The sequence below is a fragment of the Oryctolagus cuniculus genome, chromosome 1, assembly GCF_964237555.1.
Source record: "Oryctolagus cuniculus chromosome 1, mOryCun1.1, whole genome shotgun sequence".
Taxonomy (NCBI): domain Eukaryota; kingdom Metazoa; phylum Chordata; class Mammalia; order Lagomorpha; family Leporidae; genus Oryctolagus; species Oryctolagus cuniculus.
In genome coordinates, this window is record NC_091432.1 from 155,996,211 (window position 1) to 156,012,289 (window position 16,079).

A 16,079-nucleotide genomic window follows, 5' to 3' on the forward strand; every position below is an offset into this window, starting at 1 on the left:
AACTACATAGATTAATGCCAGAGTACAGGCCTGGATTCCGTGCTCCGATGACCCTAGATCATCATCCACGTGTCCACAGTAAATCTAGACTCTCCTACCTCCTTACTCTTCATTATTCTTTCAAAACATTCAATCCTGCTGCCTGACTCCTTTTTTGCAGATGGTATTCTCTCCTATTTCCTATAAAAGCCATCAGAAATTTTAATTTTTCTTGCCACTAGAGCTATACACTCACACTTACTCATTTCTCCTCCCATCCTTTCTCAAACTAACACATCTACCTCTGTTCTGATTATCCTCTACCCCTCTCTCATGTTGTGTATGTCTACCTTAAAAAGCTCTTGCTGCTGATTATCTACTTCTCTCCTACAGAATACATTCAAGTCTCTCTTATCTTTGAAAATAGATCACTCCATTCACCCTACTGCTGTTTTATCTTCTACTCTATTTCCTTATCCCTCTTAGAGACAGCCTTCTTTCAGAGTTCATCTACCCTTGCTTATGATGGACAAGATGACGGTTCCCTGAAGGTGTTTGTGTCTTAATATTCAGATTGAGTGAATATTTTATAAAGTGGGAGAGAATTAAAGTTGTAGATGGAATGAAGTTTTTTAACTAAATAATCTTAAGGTAAGAAGATTATACTGTATTATCCCAGTGAATCCAATGTAATCACAAGGGTTCTTTAAATGCAGCAGGTGGCAGAAAAGTCAGGGTCAGGGTGATGTGATATGACAAAGACTCCACAGCTACTGATGGTTTTGAAGTTGGAAGGAACAGGAGTTAAGGAATTCAGGAGGCTTCCAGAAGGCTGAAAGGCAAGAAGATGATTCTCTACTAGAGTCTTCAAAAAAGAATGCACCTCTCCTAACACCTTGATTTCAATCCCACAAGACTACTTGCCAACTTATGACGTCCAGGATTGGAGGATAATGTGTCATCTTGCTTTAAGCTACTCTATGAGGTAATAAATTAAGTTGGTTTAAGACACTGTATATAATAATTTGTGATAATAGCAATAGGAGGCTAATACATTGAAGTTACTATTTCACTTGTTAATTCTACAATCTGTGAAATCTAGCTGTTAACTTTAATAGTCATATAGCCCAAAGAAATCAAACAAATAGAATCTATCTATCTATCAATCATCTATCATCTATCTATACATCACCTATGTATATCTATCATGTATTATCTATGTATCTATCATCATCATCATCACCATCATCATCATCATCTTTCTGCCTTCTCTCTATTTACTATGAGATTTATTACAAGGGATTACCTCACACAATTATGGAAGCTGACAAATTCTGAAATCTGCTGTAAGCAAGCTGGAGGCCCAGAAAAACCAATGGTGTAGTTCCTGGCTCAGTACAAGGGCCTGAGAACCAGGATTCCAAAGAATACAGTTTTAATTTGTAGGCCAGCAGACACTAAGGAGGAGCCACATTTCAGTTCAAGTTTCAAAGCAGGAAAACACATAGATGAATAAAAACAAACAAACAAAAATCCAAAAACCTGGTATCCCAACTCAGGGCAGTCAGCCCACACTGGACAAAGTGCTTTACTCAGCAGAAGAGTTCAGATGTGAGTGTCATCCAGAACCACTCGCAGATACACCCACATGTTTCACCAAACATCTGAGCACACCATGGCCCAAGTTGATGTTTAAAGTCATCCATCACAAATGTCAACTGGAATTTTCACCACCATTCATTTTTTTTTATTTTTTTATTTTTATTTTTTTTGACAGGCAGAGTGGATAGTGAGAGAGAGAGACAGAAGGAAAGGTCTTCCTTTTGCCGTTGGTTCACCCTCCAATGGCCGCCGCGGCTGGCGCGCTGCGGCCGCGCACTGCGCTGATCCGAAGCCAGGAGCCAGGTACTTATCCTGGTCTCCCATGGGGTGCAGGGCCCAAGTACTTGGGCCATCCTCCACTGCACTCCCTGGCCACAGCAGAGAGATGGCCTGGAAGAGGGGCAACCGGGACAGAATCCTGCACCCTGACCGGGACTAGAACCCGGTGTGCTGGCGCCGCAAGGCGGAGGATTAGCCTAGTGAGCTGCGACGCCGGCCCACCACCATTCATTTTATTGCTGAATTCAAGAGACCTTTTTCAGTGGTTTTCCTACCTGACTCTTCAATAGCATGTATAATTCTTGCCCTTAATATGCTTCTATCATTTCATTTGTAAACCATTCTCAACTCTTGAACACTGTTTTCTAGTATATAGGTCTACTTTAAATCTCTGTTTCTTGTCCCAGAAATTTTGCTCCTTTTTTTATTCTGCTTGGAATATTCATTTCAGGCCCAATCCCTAATCATTGCTCAATTATCCTGTGTCAGTTATACCCATTCATCAAGTACTTGCTAAAGTAAAAGTTCCTTGAGGAAAATTATCTGATCTCCTATAATCTTAATTATATCCCCAACACCTAGTACAGTCACTAACACAGTTGTTAAATAAGTGGAAGAATACTGACAAACAAATTCCCTTTGGGGATATAAAAGAAAATTGATGAGCTTATACCCATTGAAGTTAGGTAGAGAGCAGAATCAAAATAATATAATGGAAAATTTCTTGAATTATTTGGATCAGTAATTTCCTCTCTCTTTAGCAGTATGTAGGTTACTGAGCATATGTAGTTATGTTACTAGCAGAAAAACAGGATTTTTTTAAAAAAAAAACAAACAAAGTGATAGAAAATTTTAGTGCCTACATCAAGAATTTGGAAAAGAATTAAATAAATGATCTAACAATGCATTTCAAAAACCTAGTAAAACAAGAACAAGCAAAATCCAAAATTAGTATGAGAAAAGAAGTAATTAAAATTTGAGAAAAAATAAACAAATTGAATATAAAAAAGATACAAAAGATAAGTGAAAGGGAGAGCTTTTTTCCAAAAAATAAAGAAAATTGATATATCATTTTCCCAACTACAAAAAAGAAGACCTAAATTAATAAATCAGGGATGAAAAAGATGCTACAATGGGCACCACAGAAATAAAATAGAATCATCAGGAATTACTACAAATAGCTATATGCCAACAAATTGGAAAATATGGAAGAAATGAACAGATTCCTGGACACACAGAATCTACCAAAATTGCATCTCCAGGATGTAAAAAATTTAAATATACCAATAACTAATATGAGATTGAATCAATACTAAAGATCTATGAACATGGGAAAAGCCCAGGACCAGGTATCATCACTGCTGAATTCTACCAATCTTTTAAAGAAGAGCTAATTCCAGTTCTTATCAAACTATTCAAAACAATTTAAAGGGAGGGAATCATCCCTAATTTCTTCTATGAGGACAGCATCACCTTAATTCCCAAACCAGAAAAAGATACAACAAAGAAAGAGAAATATATACCAATACCCCTAATGAATATAGATGCAAAATCCCCAACCAAATAATAGCTAATCAAATCCAATTACATATCAGCAAGAGCATTCACCTGGATCAAGTGAAATTTATCCCTGGCATGCAGGGATGGTTCAACATCCAAAATCAATAAATGTGATCCATCACATAAACAAATTGGAGAATAAAAACTAAATGACTATCTCAATAGATCCAGAGAAAGCATTTGATAAAATACAACATACTTTCATGACAAAGCCTTACGGAAATTGGATACAGAAGAAACATTCCTTAACACAATCATGGCAATATATGTCAAACTCAAAGCCGTCATCTTACTGAATGGGGAAAAGTTGGAAGCATTCCTGCTAAGATCTAGAACCAGTCAAGGATGTCCACTTTCACCATTTATAGTCAATATAGACTTTTAAGTCTCAGTCAGAGCAATTAAGCAAGAAAAAGCAATCAAATGAATACAAATTGAAAGGGGTAAGTCAAATTATCCCTGTTTGCAAATGACATGATCCTATATATAGGGCAACCAAGAGATTCCACTATGATATTTTTTTTTAACTTTTATTTAATGCATATAATTTTCCAAAGTACGACTTATGGATTACAATGGCTTCCCCCCCATACCGTCCCTCCCACCCACAACCCTCCCCTTTCCCACTCCCTCTCCCCTTCCATTCACATCATGATTCATTTTCGATTATCTTAATATACAGAAGATCAGCTTAGTATACATTAAGTATGGATTTCAACAATTTGCTCCCACACAGAAACATAAAGTGAAAAATAATAGATGATTTTTTTAAATGATGATGAAATCAGAGCAGACCTATTGTCATGTTTAATCCCAGTGAGAGTCAAGTTGGGAATTGATAATTTCTTTTTTTTTTTTTCTTTTTTTTTTTTTTTTTACAGAGGATCAGTTTAGTATGCATTAAGTAAGGATTTCAACAGTTTGCACCCCCATAGAAACACAAAGTGAAATATATTGTTTGAGTACTCGTTATAGCATTAAATCTCAATGTACAGCACATTAAGGATAGAGATCCTACATGAGGAGTAAGTGCACAGTGACTCCTGTTGTTGACTTTACCAATTGACACTCCTGTCTATGGCATCAGTAATCTCCCTATGCTCCAGTCATGAGTTTCCAAGGCTATGGAAGCCCTCTGAGTTCTCCGACTCTTATCTTGTTTAGACAAGGTCATAGTCAAAGTGGAGGTTCTCTCCTCCCTTCAGAGAAAGGTACCTCCTTCTTTGAAGACCTGTTCTTTCCACTGGGATCTCACTCACAGAGATCTTTTGCCAGAGTGTCTTGGCTTTCCATGCCTGAAATACTCTCATGAGCTTTTCAGCCAGCTCCGAATGCCTTTAGGGCTGATTCTGAGGCCAGAGTGCTATTTAGGACATCTGCCATTCTATGAGTCTGCTGAGTATCTCACTTCCCATGTTGGATCACTCTCCCCTTTATTTACTCCATCGGTTAGCGTTAGCAGGTACTAGACTTGTCTATGTGTTCCCTTTGACTCCCAGTCCCTTCACCATGACCAACTGTGAACTGAAACTGATCACCTGGAACAGTGAGATGGCATTGGTACATGCCACCTCGATGGGATTGAATTGGAATCCCCTGGTATGCTTCCAACTCCACCACTTGGGGCAAGTCAGCCTGAGCATGTCCCAAATTATACATCTCTTCCCTCTCCCATTCCCACCACCATGTTCAACAGGGATCACATTTCAGTTAATTTTCAACACTTAAGAATAACTGTGCATCAATTACAGATCTAAATCAGTCATATTAAGTAGAACAGATAAAAAAAACTACTAAGAGGGATAATGTATTAAGTTGTTCATTAACAGTCAGGGCTATGCTGATCAAGCCACCATTTCCCATAGTGTCCACCTCACTCCAACAGGTTTCCCTCTTGGTGTTCAGTCAGTCGTCACCGATCAGGGAGAACATATGGTATTTGTCCCTTTGGGACTGGCTTATTTCACTCAGCATGATGTGTTCCAGATTCCTCCATTTTGTTGCAAATGACTGGATTTCGTTGTTTCTTACTGCGGTATAGTATTCTAAAGAGTACATATCCCATAATTTCTTTATCCAGTCTATTGTTGATGGGCATTTAGGTTGGTTCCAGGTCTTAGCTATTGTGAATTGAGCTGCAATAAACATTAGGGTGCAGACCGCTTTTCTGTTTGCCAATTTAAATTCCTTTGGGTAAATTCCAAGGAGTGGGATGGCTGGGTCGAACGGTAGGGTTATCTTCAGGTTTCTGAGGAATCTCCAGACTGACTTCCATAGTGGCTTGACCAGCTTGCATTCCCACCAACAGTGGGTTAGTGTCCCTTTTTCCCCACATCCTCGCCAGCATCTGTTGTTGGTAGATTTCTGCATGTGAGCCATTCTAACCGGGGTGAGGTGAAACCTCATTGTGGTTTTGATTTGCATTTCCCTGATTGCTAATGACCTTGAACATTTTTTCATGTGCCTGTTGGCCATTTGGATTTCCTCTTTTGAAAAATGTCTATTGAGGTCCTTGGCCCATCTCTTAAGTGGGTTGTTGGTTTTGTTTTTGTGGAGTTTCTTGATCTCTTTGTAGATTCTGGTTATTAACCCTTTATCTGTTGCATAGTTTGCAAATATTTTTTCCCATTCTGTCGGTTGTCTCTTCACTCTCCTGACTGTTTCTTTTGCAGTACAGAAACTTCTCAATTTGATGCAATCCCAATAGTTGATTTTGGCTTTGACTGCCTGTGCCTCCCGGGTCTTTTCCAGAAATTCTTTGCCTGTGCCAATATCTTGAAGGGTTTCTCCAATGTTCTCTAGTAACTTGATGGTGTCAGGTCGTAGATTTAGGTCTTTAATCCATGTTGAGTGGATTTTTGTGTAAGGTGTAAGGTAGGGGTCTTGCTTCATGCTTCTGCACGTGGAAATCCAATTTTCCCAGCACCATTTATTGAATAGACTGTCCTTGCTCCAGGAATTAGTTTTAGATCCTTGATCAAATATAAGTTGGCTGTAGATGTTTGGGTTGATTTCTGGTGTTTCAATTCTGTTCCATTGGTCTATCCATCTGTTTCTGTACCAGTACCATGCTGTTTTAATTACAATTGCCCTGTAGTATGTCCTGAAATCTGGTATTGTGATGCCTCCGGCTTTGTTTTTGTTGTACAAGATTGCTTTAGCTATTCGAGGTCTCTTGTGCCTCCATATAAATTTCAGCACCATTTTTTCCAGATCTGAGAAGAAGGTCTTCGGTATCTTGATTGGTATTGCATTGAATCTGTAAATTGCTTTTGGGAGAATGGACATTTTGATGATATTGATTCTTCCAATCCATGAGCATGGAAGATTTTTCCATTTCTTGGTATCCTCTTCTATTTCTTTCTTTAAGGTTTTGTAATTTTCATCGTAGAGATCTTTAACGTCTTTGGTTAAGTTTATTCCAAGGTATTTGATTGTTTTTGTAGCTATTGTGAATGGGATTGATCTTAGAAGTTCTTCCTCAGCCATGACATTGTCTGTGTATACAAAGGCTGTTGATTTTTGTGCATTGATTTTATACCCTGCTACTTTGCCAAACTCTTCTATGAGTTCCAATAGTCTCTTAGTAGAGTTCTTTGGATCCTCTAAGTACAGAATCATGTCATCTGCAAAGAGGGATAGTTTGAGTTCTTCCTTCCCAATTTGTATCCCTTTACTTACTTTTTCTTGCCTAATAGCTCTGGCTAGAACTTCCAGAACTATATTGAATAGCAGTGGTGAGAGTGGGCATCCCTGTCTGGTTCCAGATTTCAGTGGAAATGCTTCCAACTTTTCCCCATTCAATAGGATGTTGGCTGTGGGTTTTTCATAGATTGCTTTGATTGTATTGAGGAATGTTCCTTCCAAACCCAGTTTGCTTAGAGTTTTCATCATGAACGGGTGTTGTATTTTATCAAATGCTTTCTCGGCATCTATTGAGATAATCATATGGTTTTTCTTCTGCAGTCTGTTAATGTGGTGTATCACATTGATTGTCTTGCGCACATTAAACCATCCCTGCATACCAGGGATAAATCCCACTTGGTCTGGGTGGATGATCTTTCTGATGTGTTGTTGCATTCTATTGGCGAGAATTTTATTGAGGATTTTTGCATCTATGTTCATCAGGGATATTGGTCTGTAATTCTCTTTCAGTGCTGCATCTTTCTCTGGCTTAGGAATTAAGGTGATGCTGGCTTCATAGAAAGAATTTGGGAGGACTCCCTCTTCTTCGATTGTTCTGAATAGTTTGAGAAGAATTGGAGTTAGTTCTTCTTTAAATGTCTGGTAGAATTCAGCAGTGAATCCATCTGGTCCTGGGCTTTTCTTTGTTGGGAGGGCCTTTATTACTGTTTCAATTTCTGTCTCAGTTATGGGTCTGTTTAGGTTTTCGATGTCTTCCTGGTTCAATTTAGGCAGGTTGCATGTGTCCAGGAATCTATCCATTTCTGATAGGCTTCCCTGTTTGCTGGCATACAAGTCCTTGTAGTAATTTCTGATGATTCTTTTTATTTCTGTGGTGTCTGTTGTTACATTTCCTTTTTCATCTCTGATTTTATTGATTTGGGTCTTTTCTCTTCTTTTTTTAGTTAGTTGGGCCAATGGGGTGTCAATTTTGTTTATTTTTTCAAAAAACCAGCTCTTCGTTTGGCTGATTTTTTGTAATGTTTTTCTTGATTCAATCCTGTTGATTTCTTCTCTGATTTTAATTATTTCTCTTCTCCTACTAGATTTGGGTCTGATTTGCTGTAGGTTTTCTAGATCCTTGAGGTGAATTGAAAGCTCATCTATTTGGTGTCTTTCCAATTTCTTGATGTAGGCACCTATTGATATAAACTTTCCTCTTAACACTGCTTTTGCTGTGTCCCATAAGTTTTGGTATGTTGTGCTGTTATCCTCATTTACTTCCAGAAAGTTTTTGATTTCTCTTTTGATTTCTTCTATGACCCATTGTTCATTCAGGAGCATGTTGTTCAATCTCCATGTGTTTGCGTATGCTCTAGGGATTCCTGAGTTACTAATTTCCAACTTCATTCCTTTATGGTCTGAGAAGCTGCATGGTATGATTCTAATTCTTTTGAATTTGCTCAGACTTGCTTTATGGCCTAGTATGTGATCAATCCTAGAGAAGCTTCCATGTACTGCTGAGAAGAATGTAAAATCTTTAGCTGTAGGATTGAAAGTTCTGTATATATCTGTTAGATCCATTTGGGCTATGGTGTCGTTTAAATCTACTGTATCCTTGTTGATCTTCTGACCGGATGATCTGTCTATTTCTGAGAGTGGAGTATTGAAGTCCCCCAGTACTATTGTATTGGGGTCTAAGTCTCCCTTTAAGTCCGTTAATAAATCTTTTAGATAAACTGGTGCCCTGTAGTTAGGTGCATATACATTGATAATTGTTATATCTTCCTGTTGAATTGATCCCTTAATCATGATGTAGTGTCCCTCTTTGTCTCTCTTAACAGTTTTTGTGGTAAAGTTTATGTTGTCCGATATTAAGATGGCTACGCCCGCTCTTTTTTCATTTCTGTTGGCATGGTATATCTTTTTCCAGCCTTTCACTTTCAGTCTGTATGGATCTTTGTTGGAAAGATGTGTTTCTTGTAAGCAGCATATAGATGGGTTTTGTTCCTTAACCCAATCAGCCAATTGGTGTCTTTTAACTGGACAGTTCAGGCCATTCACGTTCAAAGTGACTAATGATAAGTGGTAACTTTGCCCTGCCATTTGCCAAAGATAAGTTCTAATATATGCTTTGAATTCCCTGTGATCTTTTGCTGTGAGGTTTCCTTCCTTGGTTTCCTTCCTTTACCTTCTTTCATATTGATGACCGTGTTTCTGTGTTTCTGTGTGTAACACATCTTTAAGCATCTTTTGCAGGGCCGGACGAGTGGCCACAAAGTCTTTCAATTTCTGTTTGCAATGAAAAGTCTTTATTTCACCTTCATTCACAAATGATAGCTTTGCAGGATATAATATTCTGGGCTGGCAGTTGTTCTCTCTTAGTACCTGGGCTATATCTCGCCATTCCCTCCTAGCTTTTAGAGTTTCTGATGAGAAGTCAGCTGTGAGTCTGATTGGAGATCCTCTGAGAGTAATCTGACGTTTCTCTCTTGCGCATTTTAGGATCTTTTCTTTATGTTTCACTGTGGAGAGTTTAATTACAACGTGTCGTGGTGAGGATCTCTTTTGGTCGTGTTTATTAGGGGTTCTGTGGGCTTCCTGTACTAGGATTTCTCTGTCCTTCTCCAAACCTGGGAAATTTTCTGCTAATATCTCACTAAAAAGCCCTTCTAATCCTTTCTCCCTCTCCATGCCTTCAGGAACTCCTAGAACCCGAATGTTGGGTTTTTTAATAGTATCCTGAAGATTCCCGACAATATGTTTCAGATTTCTAATTTCCTCTTCTTTTCTTTGGTCTGACTGTATCCTTTCCTGTTCTCTGTCTTCTAAGTCCGATATTCTCTCTTCTGCTTCACCCATTCTGTTTGTAAGGCTCTCTATTGTGTTTTTCATTTGATCTATTGAATTCTTCACTTCAGTCACTATCACAGTTTCCTGTTGTACTAGTTGTTTCGTTTCATTTTGATTCCTCCTTAATATTTCATTTTCACGAGAGAGATTTTCTATCTTGTCCATTAAGGATTTGTGTAGTTCCAGAATTTGTTTTTGAGAACTTCTTAATGTTCTTATCAATTTTTTGAGATCTGCTTCTTGCATTTCTTCTATGTCATCATCTTCATAATCTTGAATTGGGGTGTCTTTTTCATTTGAGGGCGTCATGGTGACTTCCTTGTTTTTATTACCTCGGTTTTTGCGTTTGTTATTTGGCATATTGGAGATATTTGGTTTCTTCACTGTGGTGCTTTTTCTTGTTATACTATGACTCTAGATTAAGTGGACTATCTGTTTTTGATGGAGCCTTAGGGCTTGAGATGGGTGTGGCCTGAGAGCTCTGTTTGGTGTGCCAAAGGTGACACTCCCAGGTTAGGCGTGGTAAATCTCTCTCTTTCTTTTTTTTTTTTTTTGATTCAAAAGGGAAGTAATTCCGCACAGCTGAATGAAGTTGGAGGTAGTTAGCAGGCAAATGATATACCCACAGGAGCCAGAGATCGGAAGCTCTTTCCCAAGATCCCCACAGGGAATCTGTTCGGCCCTCAGAGTGGGCTCAAATTCTCCTTCAGCCTCCCACTGGGTTGCCAAAGTTACGGAATTGTAGCGTCTCTGGAGAGTGCTCACGTGAATTCCGTGAGTTCTCTCCCCCACCGTCTCTTTTTTCACAGTCTCAGTTCAGTAGCACCACAAATTTACTAGCTCCTAATCTCCTGTTAATTCGCCCCGCCCAGAGTCAGGTTTTTCTGCTAGGCTCAGGGCCGGTGCAGACCTGAGGTCGCTCTGCTTATGACGTATGTCCAAGATGGCGCCTGCTCTTTGTCTTGCTCGCCCTTGAGAGGTGAGCGGAGAGAGAGAAACCCGTGTCCGTACTAGTCACCCTTTTTTTTTCTCTCTCTCTCTCTCTCTCTTCCAGTTAGCCTTGTGAACTTCCCCCCCCCCGGAGGGTCGTTCCCTCTAGTCTCCTCTCTCCGCTTGCCTGCCGGTGTCTCGGGCTATTGAGGTTCGGCTCACCTCGCGTTCCAGCGCTGGTGTGTTGAGTCTGCCGCTGATGTCCCAAACTGTGGGCTCCCACGCTGTCCACGCAGGTCCGCTGTGAGTCACGCGTTCCGGAAGAGTTTCTTCTGCTGTTTCCTCCCCTACTCTTCCTTGAACCTGCAGTATCTCCACTTTTATTAAACTATCTCTCCCCAGACTATCAGTGTGCTCCCTTCCTATTCCGCCATCTTGCCGGGACTCCCCCGATACTGTCGAGATTCCACTATGATATTATTAGAACTCAGAATAGAGCTTGATAAAACAGCAGGATATAAAATCAACACAAAAATATCAATAGCCTTTGTATACACAGAAAATACCATGTCTGAGAAAGAACTTGTTAGATTGTTACCATTCATAATATCCACAAAAAATTAAATACCCTGGAATAAATTTAACCAAGGTAGTAAAAAATGTCTACAATGAAAATTATAAAATATTAAAAAGAAAAATAAGACACATAAAAATGGAAGACTCTTCCATGTTCATGGTGGAAGAATTAATATCATCAAAATGCCCATAGTACTCAAAGCAATTTACAGATTTAGTGTGATCCCAATCAAAATACCAACGACAGTCTTCTCAGATCTGGAAAAAAATTATGCTAAGATTCTCATTGAAACACAAAAAACCCCAAATTGCTAAAACAATCTTAAGGAACAAAAGCAAAGCTGGAGGCATCACAATAGCAGATTTCAAGACAAACTACAGGCAGTTGTCATCAAAAGAGCCTGTTACTGGTAAAAAAGCAAAAGTAGACTAATGGAACAGAATAGAAACTCAAGAAAGCAATCCACACATCCACAACCAACTGATCTTTGATGAAGGACATAAATCTTTCCCTGGAGAAAGGACAGTCTCTTCAACAAATGGTGTTGGAAAAATTGGATCTCCACTTGTGGAAGTATAAAACAAACCCTAACTATATACTTTATTAAAAAATTCAACTCAAAATAATTAGGATCTAAATCTACCACCTGATACCATGAAATTACTAGAGGAGAACACTGGTAAAACTTTGCAACACATTGGCATAGGCAAAGGCTTCTTGGAAAAGACCCCAGAAACACAGACAATAAAAACAAAAATAGACAAATGAGATTATGTCAAGCTAAGAAGCTTCTGTACCACAAAGGAAGTACTCAACAAAGTGAAGAGGCAACTGACAGAACATTAGAAAATATTTGTAAGTTATGCAACTGATAAAGGATTACTATCCAGAATCTATAAAGAGCTCAAGAAACTCAGCAACAACGAAAGAAACAATCCAGCTAAAAATTTGACAAAGAACAGGAAAAGTCATTTTTCAAGGGACGAAATACAAATGGCCAACAGATACATGAAAAAATGGTCAGGATCACTAGTCATCAGGGAAATGAAAATAAAAACTACAATTTGGTTTCACCTCACCACAGTTCGAATGGCTACCATACAGAAATAAAAAAAAAAAAACAACAATAAATAATGGAAAGGATGGGGGGGTAAGTTTCCCTAATACACTGTTGATGGTAATGTAAACTAATACAACTGTTATGAAAGAGAATATGGAGGTTCCTCAGAAATCTGAAAATAGGTCTACCATATGATCACGCCAACCCACTCATTGAAATTCACAAAAATGAAATGAAATCAGCATATGAAAGAGTTATCTGTAATTCCATGTTTATTGCAGCTTAATTTAATAGCTAATATATGGAATCAACCCATATGTTCATCAACTGATGACATGATAAAGAAATTGTGATATGTGTACACTAAGGAATACTACTCAGCATAAGAATGAAATCCTGTCTTTTGCAACAATTTGGATGCAACCAGAAGCTAATATACTTAATAAAATAAGCCAAAATACAAATATATGTTCCCTAATCTGTGGTAACTAATAGAGTGTAAAAAATGTAATGCATATGAGCAAAATTCTCATTTTGAGTTTTTTTTTTTTTTGACAGGCAGAGTGGACAGTGAGAGAGAGAGACAGAGAGAAAGATCTTCCTTTGCCGTTGGTTCATCCTCCAATGGCCGCCGCGGCCGGCGCACTGCGGCCGGTGCACCGCGCCAATCTGATTGCAGGAGCCAGGAGCCAGGTGCTTTTCCTGGTCTCCCATGGGGTGCAGGGCCCAAGCACCTGGGCCATCCTCCACTGCACTCCCTGGCCACAGCAGAGAGCTGGCCTGGAAGAGGGGCAACCGGGACAGAATCCGGCGCCCCGACCGCGACTAGAACCCGGGCTGCCGGCGCCGCTAGGCGGAGGATTAGCCTAGTGAGCCGCGGCGCAGGCCTCATTTTGAGATTTGATTTTTGTTTACAGCCCCTATCTATACTGTTGAGGAAAAATTTTTTTTTTTAAAGATTTATTTATTTACGTGGAAGTCAGAGTTACACAGGGAGAGAAGGAAAAACATAGAGAGATAGAGAGAGAAAGAGAGAGAGAGAGAGAGAGAGAGAGAGAGAGAGAGAGAAGTTTTCCATCTGTTGGTTCACTCCCCAGATGGCTGCAATGGCCGGAGCTGTGCACATCCATAGCCAGGAGCCAGGAGCTTCTTCCGGGTCTCCCATGTTGGTGCAGGGGCCCAAGGACTTGGACCATATTCTACTGTTTTCCCAGGCCATAGCAGAGAGCTTGATCAGAAGTGGAACAGCTGAGTCTTGAACTGGCACCCATATGGGATGCTGGCACTGCATGCAGTGGCTTTACCTGCTATGCCACAGTACCAGCCCCTAAAAAGTTGTTTTATTCTTCTTAGTATTTGTTGAATTCTTCACTTAGTTAGGGGGATTAACCTTATGGTTTTAAAATAAACTGAAATTATGTCATTGTAAAATTTTAAAGAAAAATAGGAAAGAAAGGAAGAGGAAGGGCATGAGCATTTTTGGCAGGTAGGTTAGGGTCGGAAATATCGCTACACCCCTAAATCTGTACATATAAGATAAATGAAATTTGTTCACCTTTATAATTAAAAACATAGATAATTCAAAGAGAAATGAAATATTTCATTATCTTAACTACTTTATTGAGTTATAATTTACATTCCATACCTAATTACCTATTTAAATGGTCCCTTTAGTTTGTTAACAGTTATATGCAACCATCATTGCAGTCAATTTTGGAATATTTTTTATCACATTGAGAACAACTCCCTACCCTTGATACCCATCTGTTTCAACCTTAGGGAATCACTAACCGGTTTTGTGTAGCTGTAGATTTCTCTATTGAATGCACTCTCATATGAATAGTATCATAAAGTAGATACTCTTTTGTGACTGGCTTCTTTTACTTAATGTTGGATTTAAAGACCAGACTGCTCACCATTACACCATGGAACTCAGTTCTTTACTTTATGTTTTAAGGTCTATTCATATTGTAACTTGTGTAAGTACTTCATTTTTTCTGGCCAAATAATATTCTTTTGTGTGGCTTATACCATACTTATTCATTCATCAATTGATGGATATTACATGATTGTTTATGCCTTTTGATTATAATTGCTAAAGGCATTGTAAACATTTGTGTGTAAGTTTTGTATGGACATACTTTTATTTCTTTTGGATATATGCTTGGGAATGTAATATGTTTGGTTCTAAGGAAATACCACATTTACTTATTTGAGGAACTACCGGATTATATTCCAATGTGGTAGCCCAATTTGCATTCCTGTCGGTAGTGTATGAGAGTTCTGATTTTTCCACATCCTCATTAACATTTGTTTATATTTGTCTTTTTGATTTAGTCAGCCTAGTGATTGTAAAATTATATGCTATTGTGATTTTTGATTTACATTTTTCTGATGAATAACAATGTTGAACATCCTTCCAAATGCTTATTAGACAAAATTTGTACATTTTATTTGAAAGAAGTATATTCTGATCCTTTATCCATTTGTTAACTCCTGTTATTTGTATTTTAAAATATCATGCTCTTTTTACATTCTAGACACAAGTGCCTTATAAAATATATGATTTATATGTTTTTTTTTTCATTCTGTGAGTTATCTTTTAGTTTCTTGAGGGTATTTTTTAAGTGTTTTTTTACTTTGTTGCATATGCTTTTGGTGTCATATCTGAGAATTCATCATTGAGCCCAAGGTCTAAAAGATTTACTCCTATATTTTCTTTTTTTTTTAAAGATTTATTTTATTTATTTGAAAGACAGAGTTACAGAGAGAGATAGAGACAGAGAGAGAGGTCTTACATTCACTGGTTCACTCCCGAGATAGACCCAGTGGCCAGAGCTGCACTGATCTGAAGCCAGGAGCCAGGAGCCAGGAGCCAGGAGCCAGGAGCCAGGAGCCAGGAGCCAGGAGCTTCTTCTGAGTCTCCCACGTGGGTGCAGGGGCCCAAGGATTTGGGCCATCTTCTACTGCTTTTCCAGGCTGTAGCAGAGAACTGGATCAGAAGAGAAACAGCTGGGACTAGAACCGGCACCCCTATGGGATGCTGGCACTTCTGGCTGTGGCTTTAACCCACTGCACCATAGTGATGGCTCCACTCCTATATTTTCTATTAAGACTTTTATAGTTTCAGTTTTTTGGTTTAGATATTTAATGCATTTTGAATTAATTTTAGAAAATGATATAGTATAAATTTCAACTTTAGTCTTTTTCCAGATCCAGTTGTTGAAAACATTATTCATAGATGTGGGATTATTTCTGGATTCTCAGTTCTATTCCATTGATCCACAAATCGATGCTTTTGCAAGTAGGACACCATATTGATCACAATTTCTTTGTGTTAAGTTTTTGAAACTGGGAAATGTTAAGTTCTCCTACTTTATTTTTTTTTATTAAGGACTGTTTAGGGGATTTCTTACAATTTGAAATATATTTTCAAATCAATTTTGTTAATTTCTATGGTGCTGTCATCTGTTATTCTGATAGGGATTATACTGACTTTAAATCAATTTGTGGAGTGTTGACATCCTAACACCATCAAGTCTTAACAATACATGAACATTATATGCTTTTCTACTTATTTAGATATTATTTAATTTCTTTCAACATTATTTTTAA